A 14,989-nucleotide genomic window follows, 5' to 3' on the forward strand; every position below is an offset into this window, starting at 1 on the left:
TGTTGTTCCGACCCCTCTTGAGGTGGGAGGAACTGTATACTCAAACGGGTTTTTTTTTGTTCAGTCAATTTTGGCCGATCGATATATTCATCGTAGAGAGTTGAGACTGGTATCAATAGAAAGCTTGTCCAGCGTAGAATATGGAATTTAAAAAGGTTTTTTTGATTTTCGTTTTTGACAGGGAGATATCGAGGTTTAAACTTTCGAGAAAATACAGTGAATTTCGTTGATTTCATTCACTTTTTCAGAATTTTTGACTAAAATTTCGCCAATTTTGATAAAATTTAATAAATTTTTTTAAGAAATGTTGTTGATTTTAAGTTTAAAGACAAAATATTTTGTCGGCTATTTTCATTGATTTTTTGTGGTCACAAATTCCGGCTAAATATTTCAAAAAATTCAGACTTTTTCATCAAAAACAGCTCGAAATAAGTTTCTTTAGTCCACTCTGATTAAATTTGCAGGAAGTGCACACCCAAACACCACTAACACAATCTTTGTAGACTGAAAAGGGGGCTAATTCCACTCCAACTTCCGTTGAGAGTGCTCTGTAAATAAAACTTTGCCGTTTTTTCCTAATTTTATTCATTGATTATCGAAAACGCAGCATTTATTTTAGATTTTTTAACTAACAAAACATCTATATCAATGACATTCCAAAAATTAATAATTCCTAATGGACAATCAGAATAAGCAGGACTAGTTCTGTACCAATCTAAATCAAATAATTTTTGGAGCAACTTTGGATTCGCTTTTGAGTTATTATTATTGGAGTAGAAGGCCTTAATTTCTAAGTTTTCCTTCCTTCCTGAAAAACCCCAAAGTTGGAAAGCTTATTAAACTCTGATCAAAAACTGAATCGATATCAAAATGAGTCAGAACGGCCATCAAAACTGCACTTCACAATTGTTGTTCCGACCCCTCTTGAGGGGGGAGGAACTATATACTCAAGCAGGTTTTTTTTGTTCAGTCAATTTTGGCCGATCGATATATTCATCGTAGAGAGTTGAGACTGGTATCATTAGAAAGCTTGTCCAGCGTAGAGTACGGAATTTAAAAGATTTTTTTGATTTTCGTTTTTGACAGGGACATATCGAGGTTTAAACTTTCGAGAAAATAGTGTGAATTCCGTTGATTTCTTTCACTTTTTCGGAATTTTTGACTAAAATTTCGCCAATTTTGATAAAATTTAATAAAATTTCTTCAGGAAATGTAGTTGATTTTAAGATTAAAGACAAAATATTTTTTCGGCTATTTTCATTGATTTTTTGTGGTCACAAATTCCGGCTAAATATTTCACAAAATTCAGACTTTTTCATCAAAAACAGCTCGAAATAAGTTTCTTTAGTCCACTCTGATTAAATTTGCAGGAAGTGCACACCAAAACACCACTAACACAATCTTTGTAGGTTGAAAAGGGGGCTAATTCCACTTCAACTTCCGTTGAGAGTGCTCTGTAAATAAAACTTTGCCGTTTTTTAATAACTTTATTCATTGATTATCAAAAACGCATTATTTATTTTAGATATTTTAACTAACAAAACATCTATATCAATGACATTCCAAAAACCATATATATTCCTAATGGACAATCAGAATAAGCAGGACTAGTTTTGTACCAATCTAAATCAAATAATTTTTGGAGCAACTTTGGATTCACTTTTGGGTTATTATTATTGGAGTAGAAGGCCTTAATTTCTAATTTTTCCTTCCTTCCTGAAAAAGCCCAAAGTTGGAAAGCTTATTAAACTCTGATCAAAAACTGAATCGATATCAAAATGAGTCAGAACGGCGATCAAAACTGCACTTCACAATTGTTGTTCCGACCCCTCTTGAGGGGGGGAGGAACTATATACTCAAGCGGGTTTTTTTTGTTCAGTCAATTTTGGCCGATCGATATATTCATCGTAGAGAGTTGAGACTGGTATCATTAGAAAGCTTGTCCAGCGTAGAGTACGGAATTTAAAAGATTTTTGTGATTTTTGTTTTTGACAGGGACATATCGAGATTTAAACTTTCGAGAAAATAGAGTGAATTCCGTTGATTTCTTTCACTTTTTCGGAATTTTTGACTAAAATTTCGCCAATTTTGACAAAATTTAATAAAATTTCTTCAGAAAATGTTGTTGATTTTAGGTTTATAGACAAAATACTTTTTCGGCTATTTTCATTGATTTTTTGTGGTCACAAATTCCGGCTAAATATTTCACAAAATTCAGACTTTTTCACCAAAAACAGCTCGAAATAAGTTTCTTTAGTCCACTCTGATTAAATTTGCAGGAAGTGCACACCCAAACACCACTAACACAATCTTTGTAGACTGAAAAGGGGGCTAATTCCACTTCAACTTCCGTTGAGAGTGCTCTGTAAATAAAACTTTGACGTTTTTTAATAACTTTATTCATTGATTATCAAAAACGCATTATTTATTTTAGATTTTTTAACTAACAAAACATCTATATCAATGACATTCCAAAAATCAAATATTCCTAATGGACAATCAGAATAAGCAGGACTAGTTTTGTACCAATCTAAATCAAATAATTTTTGGAGCAACTTTGGATTCACTTTTGGGTTATTATTATTGGAGTAGAAGGCCTTAATTTCTAATTTTTCCTTCCTTCCTGAAAAACCCCAAAGTTGGAAAGCTTATTAAACTCTGATCAAAAACTGAATCGATATCAAAATGAGTCAGAACGGCCATCAAAACTGCACTTCACAATTGTTGTTCCGACCCCTCTTGAGGGGGGAGGAACTATATACTCAAGCGGGTTTTTTTTTGTTCAGTCAATTTTGGCCGATCGATATATTCATTGTAGAGAGTTGAGACTGGTATCATTAGAAAGCTTGTCCAGCGTAGAGTACGGAATTTAAAAGAGTTTTTGATTTTCGTTTTTGACAGGGACATATCGAGGTTTAAACTTTCGAGAAAATAGAGTGAATTCCGTTGATTTCTTCAACTTTTTCGGAATTTTTTACTAAAATTTGGCCAATTTTGATAAAATTTAATAAAATTTCTTAAGAAAATGTTGTTGATTTTAAATTTAAAGACAAAATATTTTTTCGGCTATTTTCATTGATTTTTTGTGGTCACAAATTCCGGCTAAATATTTTACAATATTCAGACTTTTTCATCAAAAACAGCTCGAAATAAGTTTCTTTAGTCCACTCTGATTAAATTTGCAGGAAGTGCACACCCAAACACCACTAACACAATCTTTGTAGACAGAAAAGGGGCTAATTCCACTTCAACTTGCGTTGAGAGTGCTCTGTAAATAAAACTTTGCCGTTTTTTAATAACTTTATTCATTGATTATCAAAAACGCATTATTTATTTTAGATATTTTAACTAACAAAACATCTATATCAATGACATTCCAAAAACCATATATATTCCTAATGGACAATCAGAATAAGCAGGACTAGTTTTGTACCAATCTAAATCAAATAATTTTTGGAGCAACTTTGGATTCACTTTTGGGTTATTATTATTGGAGTAGAAGGCCTTAATTTCTAATTTTTCCTTCCTTCCTGAAAAAGCCCAAAGTTGGAAAGCTTATTAAACTCTGATCAAAAACTGAATCGATATCAAAATGAGTCAGAACGGCCATCAAAACTGCACTTCACAATTGTTGTTCCGACCCCTCTTGAGGGGGGGAGGAACTATATACTCAAGCGGGTTTTTTTTGTTCAGTCAATTTTGGCCGATCGATATATTCATCGTAGAGAGTTGAGACTGGTATCATTAGAAAGCTTGTCCAGCGTAGAGTACGGAATTTAAAAGATTTTTGTGATTTTTGTTTTTGACAGGGACATATCGAGATTTAAACTTTCGAGAAAATAGAGTGAATTCCGTTGATTTCTTTCACTTTTTCGGAATTTTTGACTAAAATTTCGCCAATTTTGACAAAATTTAATAAAATTTCTTCAGAAAATGTTGTTGATTTTAGGTTTATAGACAAAATACTTTTTCGGCTATTTTCATTGATTTTTTGTGGTCACAAATTCCGGCTAAATATTTCACAAAATTCAGACTTTTTCACCAAAAACAGCTCGAAATAAGTTTCTTTAGTCCACTCTGATTAAATTTGCAGGAAGTGCACACCCAAACACCACTAACACAATCTTTGTAGACTGAAAAGGGGGCTAATTCCACTTCAACTTCCGTTGAGAGTGCTCTGTAAATAAAACTTTGCCGTTTTTTAATAACTTTATTCATTGATTATCAAAAACGCATTATTTATTTTAGATTTTTTAACTAACAAAACATCTATATCAATGACATTCCAAAAATCAAATATTCCTAATGGACAATCAGAATAAGCAGGACTAGTTTTGTACCAATCTAAATCAAATAATTTTTGGAGCAACTTTGGATTCACTTTTGGGTTATTATTATTGGAGTAGAAGGCCTTAATTTCTAATTTTTCCTTCCTTCCTGAAAAACCCCAAAGTTGGAAAGCTTATTAAACTCTGATCAAAAACTGAATCGATATCAAAATGAGTCAGAACGGCCATCAAAACTGCACTTCACAATTGTTGTTCCGACCCCTCTTGAGGGGGGAGGAACTATATACTCAAGCGGGTTTTTTTTTGTTCAGTCAATTTTGGCCGATCGATATATTCATTGTAGAGAGTTGAGACTGGTATCATTAGAAAGCTTGTCCAGCGTAGAGTACGGAATTTAAAAGAGTTTTTGATTTTCGTTTTTGACAGGGACATATCGAGGTTTAAACTTTCGAGAAAATAGAGTGAATTCCGTTGATTTCTTCAACTTTTTCGGAATTTTTTACTAAAATTTGGCCAATTTTGATAAAATTTAATAAAATTTCTTAAGAAAATGTTGTTGATTTTAAATTTAAAGACAAAATATTTTTTCGGCTATTTTCATTGATTTTTTGTGGTCACAAATTCCGGCTAAATATTTTACAATATTCAGACTTTTTCATCAAAAACAGCTCGAAATAAGTTTCTTTAGTCCACTCTGATTAAATTTGCAGGAAGTGCACACCCAAACACCACTAACACAATCTTTGTAGACAGAAAAGGGGCTAATTCCACTTCAACTTGCGTTGAGAGTGCTCTGTAAATAAAACTTTGCCGTTTTTTGCTAACTTTATTCATTGATTATCAAAAACGCAGCAGTTATTTTAGATTTTTTAACTGACAAAACATCTATATCAGTGACATACCAAAAATCAAATATTCCTAATGGACAAGCAGAATAAGCAGGACTATTTTTGTACCAATCTAAATCAAATAATTTTTGGAGCAACTTTTGATTCACTTTTGGGTTATTATTATTGGAGTAGAAGGCCTTAAATTCTAATTTTTCCTTCCTTCCTGAAAAACCCCAAAGTTGGAAAGCTTATTAAACTCTGATCAAAAACTGAATCGATATCAAAATGAGTCAGAACGGCCATCAAAACGGCACTTCACAATTGTTGTTCCGACCCCTCTTGAGGGGGGGGAGGAACTATATACTCATGCGGGTTTTTTTTTGTTCAGTGAATTTTGGCCGATCGATATATTCATCGTAGAGAGTTGAGACTGGTATCTTTAGAAAGCTTGTCCAGCGTAGAATATGGAATTTAGAAGATTTCTTTGATTTTCGTTTTTGACAGAGAGATATCGAGGTTTAATCTTTCGAGAAAATAGAGTGAATTCCGTTGATTTCTTTCACTTTTTCGGAATTTTTGACTAAAATTTTGCCAATTTTGTTAAAATTTAATAAAATTTCTTCAGAAAATGTTGTTGATTTTAAGTTTAGAGACAAAATATTTTTTGGCTATTTCCATTGATTTTTTTTGGTCGCAAATTCCGGCTAAATATTTCACAAAATTCAGACTTTTTCATCAAAAACAGCTCGAAATAAGTTTCTTAAGTCCACTCTGATCAAATTTGCAGGAAGTGCACACCCAAACACCACTAATACAATCTTTGTAGACTGAAAAGGGGACTAATTCCACATGAAATTCGGTTGAGAGTGCTCTGTAAAAAAAACTTTGCCGTTTTTTGCTAACTTTATCCATTGATTATCAAAAACGCAGCATTTATTTTAGATTTTTTAACTAACAAAACATCTATATCAATGACATTCCAAAAATTAAATATTCCTAATGGACAATCAGAAAAAGCAGGACTAGTTTTGTACCAATCTAAATCAAATAATTTTTGGAGCAATTTGGGATTCACTTTTCGGTTATTATTATTGGAAGAGAAGGCCTTAATTTCTAATTTTTCCTTCCTTCCTGAAAAACCCCAAAGTTGGAAAGCTTATTAAACTCTGATCAAAAACTGAATCGATATCAAAATGAGTCAGAACGGCCATCAAAACTGCACTTCACAATTGTTGTTCCGACCCCTCTTGAGGGGGGAGGAACTATATACTCAAACGGTTTTTTTTTGTTCAGTGAATTTTGGCCGATCGATATATTCATCGTAGAGAGTTGAGACTAGTACCATTAGAAAGCTTGTCCAGCGTAGAATATGAAATTCAAAAGATTTTTTGATTTTTGTTTTTGACAGGGAGATATCGAGGTTTATACTTTCGAGAAAATAGAGTGAATTCCGTTGATTTCTTTCACTTTTTCGGAATTTTTGACTAAAATTTGGCCAATTTTGATAAAATTTAATAAAATTTCTTCAGAAAATGTTGTTGATTTTAAATTTAAAGACAAAATATTTTTTCGGCTATTTTCATTGATTTTTTGTGGTCACAAATTCCGGCTAAATATTTTACAATATTCAGACTTTTTCATCAAAAACAGCTCGAAATAAGTTTCTTTAGTCCACTCTGATTAAATTTGCAGGAAGTGCACGCCCAAACACCACTAACACAATCTTTGTAGACTGAAAAGGGGCTAATTCCACTTCAACTTCCGTTGAGAGTGCTCTGTAATTAAAACTTTGCCGTTTTTTGCTAACTTTATTCATTGATTATCAAAAACGCAGCAGTTATTTTAGATTTTTTAACTGACAAAACATCTATATCAGTGACATTCCAAAAATCAAATATTCCTAATGGACAAGCAGAATAAGCAGGACTATTTTTGTACCAATCTAAATCAAATAATTTTTGGAGCAACTTTTCATTCACTTTTGGGTTATTATTATTGGAGTAGAAGGCCTTAAATTCTAATTTTTCCTTCCTTCCTGAAAAACCCCAAAGTTGGAAAGCTTATTAAACTCTGATCAAAAACTGAATCGATATCAAAATGGGTCAGAACGGCCATCAAAACGGCACTTCACAATTGTTGTTCCGACCCCTCCTTAGGGGGTAGGAACTATATACTCAAGCGGGTTTTTTTTGTTCAGTCAATTTTGGCCGATCGATATATTCATCGTAGAGAGTTGAGACTGGTATCATTAGAAAGCTTGTCCAGCGTAGAGTATGGAATTTAGAAGATTTTTTTGATTTTCGTTTTTGACAGGGAGATATCGAGGTTTAAACTTTCGAGAAAATAGAGTGAATTCCGTTGATTTCTTTCACTTTTTCGGAATTTTTGACTAAAATTTTGCCAATTTTGTTAAAATTTTATAATTTTTTTCAGAAAATGTTGTTGATTTTAAGTTTAGAGACAAAATATTTTTTGGCTATTTCCTTTGATTTTTTGTGGTAGCAAATTCCGGCTAAATATTTCACAAAATTCAGACTTTTTCATCAAAAACAGCTCGAAATAAGTTTCTTAAGTCCACTCTGATTAAATTTGCAGGAAGTGCACACCCAAACACCACTAACACAATCTTTGTAGACTGAAAAGGGGACTAATTCCACATGAACTTCGGTTGAGAGTGCTCTGTAAAAAAAACATTGCCGTTTTTTGCTAACTTTATCCATTGATTATCAAAAACGCAGCATTTATTTTAGATTTTTTAACTAACAAAACATCTATATCAATGACATTCCAAAAATTAAATATTCCTAATGGACAATCAGAAAAAGCAGGACTAGTTTTGTACCAATCTAAATCAAATAATTTTTGGAGCAATTTTGGATTCACTTTTCGGTTATTATTATTGGAGTAGAAGGCCTTAATTTCTAATTTTTCCTTCCTTCCTGAAAAACCCCAAAGTTGGAAAGCTTATTAAACTCTGATCAAAAACTGAATCGATATCAAAATGAGTCAGAACGGCCATCAAAACTGCACTTCACAATTGTTGTTCCGACCCCTCTTAAGGGGGGAGGAACTATATACTCAAACGGTTTTTTTTTGTTCAGTGAATTTTGGCCGATCGATATATTCATCGTAGAGAGTTGAGACTGGTACCATTAGAAAGCTTGTCCAGCGTAGAATATTAAATTTAAAAGATTTTTTGATTTTCGTTTTTGAAAGGGAGATATCGAGGTTTATACTTTCGAGAAAATAGAGTGAATTCCGTTGATTTCTTTCACTTTTTCGGAATTTTTGACTAAAATTTGGCCAATTTTGATAAAATTTAATAAAATTTCGTCAGAAAATGTTGTTGATTTTAAATTTAAAGACAAAATATTTTTTCGTCTATTTTCATTGATTTTTTGTGGTCACAAATTCCGGCTAAATATTTTACAATATTCAGACTTTTTCATCAAAAACAGCTCGAAATAAGTTTCTTTAGTCCACTCTGATTAAATTTGCAGGAAGTGCACACCCAAACACCACTATCACAATCTTTGTAGACTGAAAAGGGGGCTAATTCCACTTCAATTTCCGTTGAGAGTGCTCTGTAAATAAAAATTTGCCGTTTTTTGCTAACTTTATTCATTGATTATCAAAAACGCAGCATATATTTTAGATCTTTTAACTAACAAAACATCTATATCAATGACATTCCAAAAATTAAATATTCCTAAGGGACAATCGGAATAAGCAGGAATAAATTTTTATCAATCTAAATCAATTAATTTTTGGAGCAATTTTGGATTCACTTTTGGGTTATTATTATTGGAGTAGAAGGCCTTAATTTCTAATTTTTCCTTCCTTCCTGAAAAACCCCAAAGTTGGAAAGCTTATTAAACTCTGATCAAAAACTGAATCGATATCGAAATGAGTCAGAACGGTCATCAAAACTGCACTTCACAATTGTTGTTCCGACCCCTCTTGAGGGGGGAGGAACTATATACTCAAACGGGTTTATTTGTTCAGTGAATTTTGGCCGATCGATATATTCATCGTAGAGAGTTGAGACTGGTATCTTTAGAAAGCATGTCCAACGTAGAATATGGAATTTGGAAGATTTCTTTGATTTTCGTTTTTGACAGGGAGATATCGAGGTTTAAAATTTTGAGAAAATAATGTGAATTCCGCTGATTTCATTCACTTTTTCGGAATTTTTGACTAAAATTTCGCTAATTTTGATAAATTTTAAGAAAATTTTTTCAGAAAATGTTGTTGATTTTAATGTTGAAGACAAAGTATTTTGTCGCTTATTTTCATTGATTTTATTGGTCACAAATTCTGGCTAAATTTTTCATAAAATTCAGACTTTTTCATCAAAAACAGCTCGAAATAAATTTCTTTAGTCCACTCTGATTAAATTTGCAGGAAGTGCACACCCAAACACCACTAACACGATCTTTGTAGACTGAAAAGGGGGTTAATTCCACTTCAATTTCCGTTGAGAGTGCTCTGTAAACAAAATTTTGCCGTTTTTTGCTAACTTTATTCATTGATTATCAAAAACGCAGCATATATTTTAGATCTTTTAACTAACAAAACACCTATATCAATGACATTCCAAAAATTAAAAATTCCTAATGGACAATCGGAATAAGCAGCACTAAATTTTTACCAATCTAAATCAAATAATTTTTGGAGCAATTTTGGATTCACTTTTGGGTTATTATTATTGGAGTAGAAGGCCTTAATTTCTAATTTTTCCTTCCTTCCTGAAAAACCCCAAAGTTGGAAAGCTTATTAAACTCTGATCAAAAACTGAATCGATATCGAAATGAGTCAGAACGGTCATCAAAACTGCACTTCACAATTGTTGTTCCGACCCCTCTTGAGGGGGAGGAACTATATACTCAAACGGGTTTATTTGTTCAGTGAATTTTGGCCGATCGATATATTCATCGTAGAGAGTTGAGACTGGTATCTTTAGAAAGCTTGTCCAGCGTAGAATATGGAATTTAGAAGATTTTTTGATTTTTGTTTTTGACAGGGAGATATCGAGGTTTATACTTTCGAGAAAATAGAGTGAATTCCGTTGATTTCTTTCACTTTTTCGGAATTTTTGACTAAAATTTGGCCAATTTTGATAAAATTTAATAAAATTTCTTCAGAAAATGTTGTTGATTTTAATGTTGAAGACAAAGTATTTTGTCGCCTATTTTTATTGATTTTATTGGTCACAAATTCCGGCTAAATCTTTCATAAAATTCAGACTTTTTCATCAAAAACAGCTCGAAATAAATTTCTTTAGTCCACTCTGATTAAATATGCAGGAAGTGCACACCCAAACACCACTAACACAATCTTTGTAGACTGAAAAGGGGGCTAATTCCATTTCAACTTCCGTTGAGAATGCTCTGTAAATAAAATTTTGCCGTTTTTCCTAACTTTATTCATTGATTATCAAAAACGCAGCATTTATTTTAGATTTTTTAACTAACAAAACATCTATATCAATGACATTCCATAAAAATATACTCCTAATGGACAATCGGAATAAGTAGGACTAATTTTCTACCAATCTATATCAAATAATTTTTGAACCAATTTTGTATTCACTTTTGGGTTATTGTTACTGGAGTAGAAGGCCTTCATTTCTAATTTTTCCTTCCTTCCTGAAAAAACCAAAGTTCGAAAGCTTATTAAACTCTGATCAAAAACTGAATCGATACCGAAATGAGTCTGAACGGCCATCAAAACTGCACTTCACAATTGTTGTTCCGACCCCTCTTGAGGGGGGAGGAACTATATACCTAAACGGGTTTTTTCAGTCAATTTTGGCCGATCGATATATTCATCGTAGAGAGTTGAGACTGGTATCATTAGAAAGCTTGTCCAGCGTAGAATATGGAAATTAAAAGATTTTTTTTTGGTTTTCGTTTTTGACAGGGATATATCGAGGTTTGAACTTTCGAGAAAATAGTGTGAATTCCGCTGATTTCATTCACTTTTTCGCAGTTTTTGACTAAAATTTCGCCAATTTTGATAAAATTTAACAAAATTTTTTCAGAAAATGTTGTTGATTTTAATGTTGAAGACAAAGAATTTTGTCACCTTTTTCATTGATTTTATTGGTCACAAAATCCGGCTACATTTTTCATAAGATTCAGACTTTTTCACCAAAAACAGCTCGAAATAAATTTCTTTAGCCCACTCTGATTAAATTTGCAGGAAGTGCACACCCAAACACCACTAACACAATCTTTGTAGACTGAAAACGGGGTTAATTCCACTTCAATTTCCGTTGAGAGTGCTCTGTAAATAAAATTTTGCCGTTTTTTGCTAACTTTATTCATTGATTATCAAAAACGCAGCATATATTTTAGATCTTTTAACTAACAAAACATCTATATCAATGACATTCCAAAAATCAAATATTCCTAATGGACAAGCAGAATAAGCAGGACTATTTTTGTACCAATCTAAATCAAATAATTTTTGGAGCAATTTTGGATTCACTTTTGGATTATTATTATTGGAGTAGAAGGCCTTAATTTCTAATTTTTCCTTCCTTCCTGAAAAACCCCAAAGTTGGAAAGCTTATTAAACTCTGATCAAAAACTGAATCGATATCAAAATGAGTCAGAACGGTCATCAAAACTGCACTTCACAATTGTTGTTCCGACCCCTCTTGAGGGGGGAGGAACTATATACTCAAACGGGTTTATTTGTTCAGTGAATTTTGGCCGATCGATATATTCATCGTAGAGAGTTGAGACTGGTATCTTTAGAAAGCTTGTCCAGCGTAGAATATGGAATTTAGAAGATTTCTTTGATTTTCGTTTTTGACAGGGAGATATCGAGGTTTAAACTTTTGAGAAAATAATGTGAATTCCGCTGATTTCAATCACTTTTTCGGAATTTTTGACTAAAACTTCGCCAATTTTGATAAATTTTAAGAAAATTTTTTCAGAAAATGTTGTTGATTTTAATGTTGAAGACAAAGTATTTTGTCGCCTAGTGACATTGATTTTATTGGTCACAAATTCCGGCTAAATTTTTCATAAAATTCAGACTTTTTCATCAAAAACAGCTCGAAATAAATTTCTTTAGTCCACTCTGATTAAATTTGCAGGAAGTGCACACCCAAACACCACTAACACAATCTTTGTAGACTGAAAAGGGGGCTAATTCCATTTCAACTTCCGTTGAGAATGCTCGGTAAACAAAATTTTGTCGTTTTTTGCTAACTTTATTCATTGATTATCAAAAACGCAGCATATATTTTAGATCTTTTAACTAACAAAACATCTATATCAATGACATTGCAAAAATTAAATATTCCTAATGGACAATCGGAATAAGCAGGACTAAATTTTTACCAATCTAAATCAAATAATTTTTGGAGCAACTTTGGATTCGCTTTTGAGTTATTATTATTGGAGTAGAAGGCCTTAATTTCTAAGTTTTCCTTCCTTCCTGAAAAACCCCAAAGATGGAAAGCTTATTAAACACTGATCAAAAACTGAATCGATATCGAAATGAGTCAGAACGGTCATCAAAACTGCACTTCACAATCGTTGTTCCGACCCCTCTTGAGGGGGGAGGAACTATATACTCAAACGGGTTTTTTGTTCAGTCAATTTTGGCCGATCGATATATTCATCGTAGAGAGTTGAGACTGGTATCATTAGAAAGCTTGTCCAGCGTAGAATATGGAATTTAAAAGTTTTTTTTGGTTTTCGTTTTTGACAGGGAGATATTGAGGTTTGAACTTTCGAGAAAATAGTGTGAATTCCGCTGATTTCATTCACTTTTTCGGAAGTTTTGACTAAAATTTCGCCAATTTTGATAAAATTTAAGAAAAGTTTTTCAGAAAATGTTGTTGATTTTAATGTTGAAGACAAAATTTTTTGGCGTTTATTTTCATTGATTTTTTTGGTCACAAATTCCAGCTAAATTTTTCACAAAATTCAGACTTTTTCATCAAAAACAGCTCGAAATAAGTTTCTTTAGTCCACTCTGATTAAATTTGCAGGAAGTGCACACCCAAACACCACTAACAAAATCTTTGTAGACTGAAAAGGGGGCTAATTCCACTTCAACTTCCGTTGAGAGTGCTCTGCAAATAAAACTTTGCCGTTTTTTGCTAACTTTATTCGTTGATTATCAAAAACGCAGCATTTATTTTAGATTTTTTAACTAACAAAACATCTATATCAATGACATTCCAAAAATAAAATATTCCTATTGGACAATCAGAATAAGCAGGACTAGTTTTGTACCAATCTTAGACCGTTACAATGCAAAAATAATTCGGATTGTCGTCAGTCGCTTTTTTATAAAAAAAAAAAATCGATCATTTTTATATTAATTATATAACAGAACATTTCAAATCAAAGCTCACTAGTGATAGGTCCTATTGGCTTCCTAATTAGCTCGAAATTAATTTATCTAATTGGTTGCTTGAAAGCTTATGGTTGTTTTGACTTTTAAAATACTTGATAGTCAAATAAAAAATGGCTTATTGAACTTTGCCTCCATTTTTCTCTTAATTTGGTCAAATTGTAGCTTAGTGTCAGCAGTCAAAGAGTGCTCCATCTTTCTGCTGAATTCAAATTTAGTCTTTATTGTGGTTTCAAGCCTTAAGTTATTGTGCTCTGGCTTTGATACTACTAGATTTCATAACTTTTTTTTTTAATTTTTAATTTTTGCCCATTTTTCATGTTTTCTAGTTTTGTCAAATTTTCACGTTATTGTCAGTTCATATGTCGCATTTTTCGCGTTCAAAAAAACGCACAATTGATAATTTTTAAATACTTAACGATATAGATTGTGGTACTTTACCGCTTCGACAGTACTTTCTCGAAGAATTTAATTGAATTTTTTAATTTTGTCTTTATCTGTCGTTTTTACTTTGTCTTTTTAGTCGTATTTAATTTCCTGTACAATGACCCGGTTTGATTGGCTTTTCCTTGAAGGGTGGATGAGCCGACGTTCTGATATTAGAAGATAGATAATGGCTTTCTTGACTTTGAAAACAATTGTTTTCCAAAATGAAAAGAAAAACATTTCAACTTTGCCATTTTGTTCTTCTAATTGTCTGTTTGTTACCCGGTTTAGTAAATTAAAGGCTAAAGATGACTTTATTTTTGTCAAGGGAAGTTGTCAAAAGGAATTGGTGTCACAAAATCTAATGTTTTTAAAGAATTCGTGATGACTTTACTGGCTTCGACACGGGTTTTCCACAAAAAAAGTCAATTAATTTTGGATTTTTGTCATATTTGACGTTCTTTTTGTAGACGTAAGACTTGTTCTGGATAATTGCAGGTCTCAGGGGCTTCCTTTGGAAGAATAAACGAACCTATTCAAAATTTTTCATCGTGTAATTAATGGCTTTCATGTCCTTGGAATTAAATTTTTTTTCGATAAAAATAAATATTATATAATCTTGCTTTTTTTCTTTTTGGTCTAATTGTTACCTAGTTTCATTAATGATAGGTCACATAATGCATTTCAGGGGAAGGTGTCAAAAGGGATTGATGTCACAAAATCTAATGTTTTAAGAGAATTTGTAATGACTTTACTGGCTTCCACACGGGTTTTTCAAAAAAAGAATGAAATTTTGATTTTTGTCATTTTTGATGTTCTTTTTGTAGACGTAAGACATATTCTGGATAATTGCAGATCTCAAGGGCTCCAATTGGAAGAATGAACGAACCCATTCAAATTTTTCATTTTGTAATTGATGGCTTTTATGTCTTTGTGAATAAATTTTTTTCGAGAAAAAAAAAAGTATTACATAATTTTGCATTTTTTTTTCATTTTGTCTAATTGTTGCTTATTTTCATTAATGAGCTGCCACATAATACATTATCGGTGTTCGACGAAAGTGCA

The 14,989-nt window shown here is 32.2% G+C and overlaps 1 protein-coding gene across 1 annotated transcript in view; it reads right to left on the minus strand.

The window, feature by feature from the left end:
- LOC142336105 (uncharacterized) overlaps nucleotides 1–14,989 on the minus strand; it is a 211,573-nt gene that overhangs the window by 133,530 nt on the left and 63,054 nt on the right. The gene's annotated exons all lie outside the window — the stretch shown is intronic.

This window comes from Convolutriloba macropyga, chromosome 3 (assembly GCF_964194025.1).
Source record: "Convolutriloba macropyga chromosome 3, txConMacr16.3, whole genome shotgun sequence".
In the NCBI taxonomy this organism is placed as follows: domain Eukaryota; kingdom Metazoa; phylum Xenacoelomorpha; order Acoela; family Convolutidae; genus Convolutriloba; species Convolutriloba macropyga.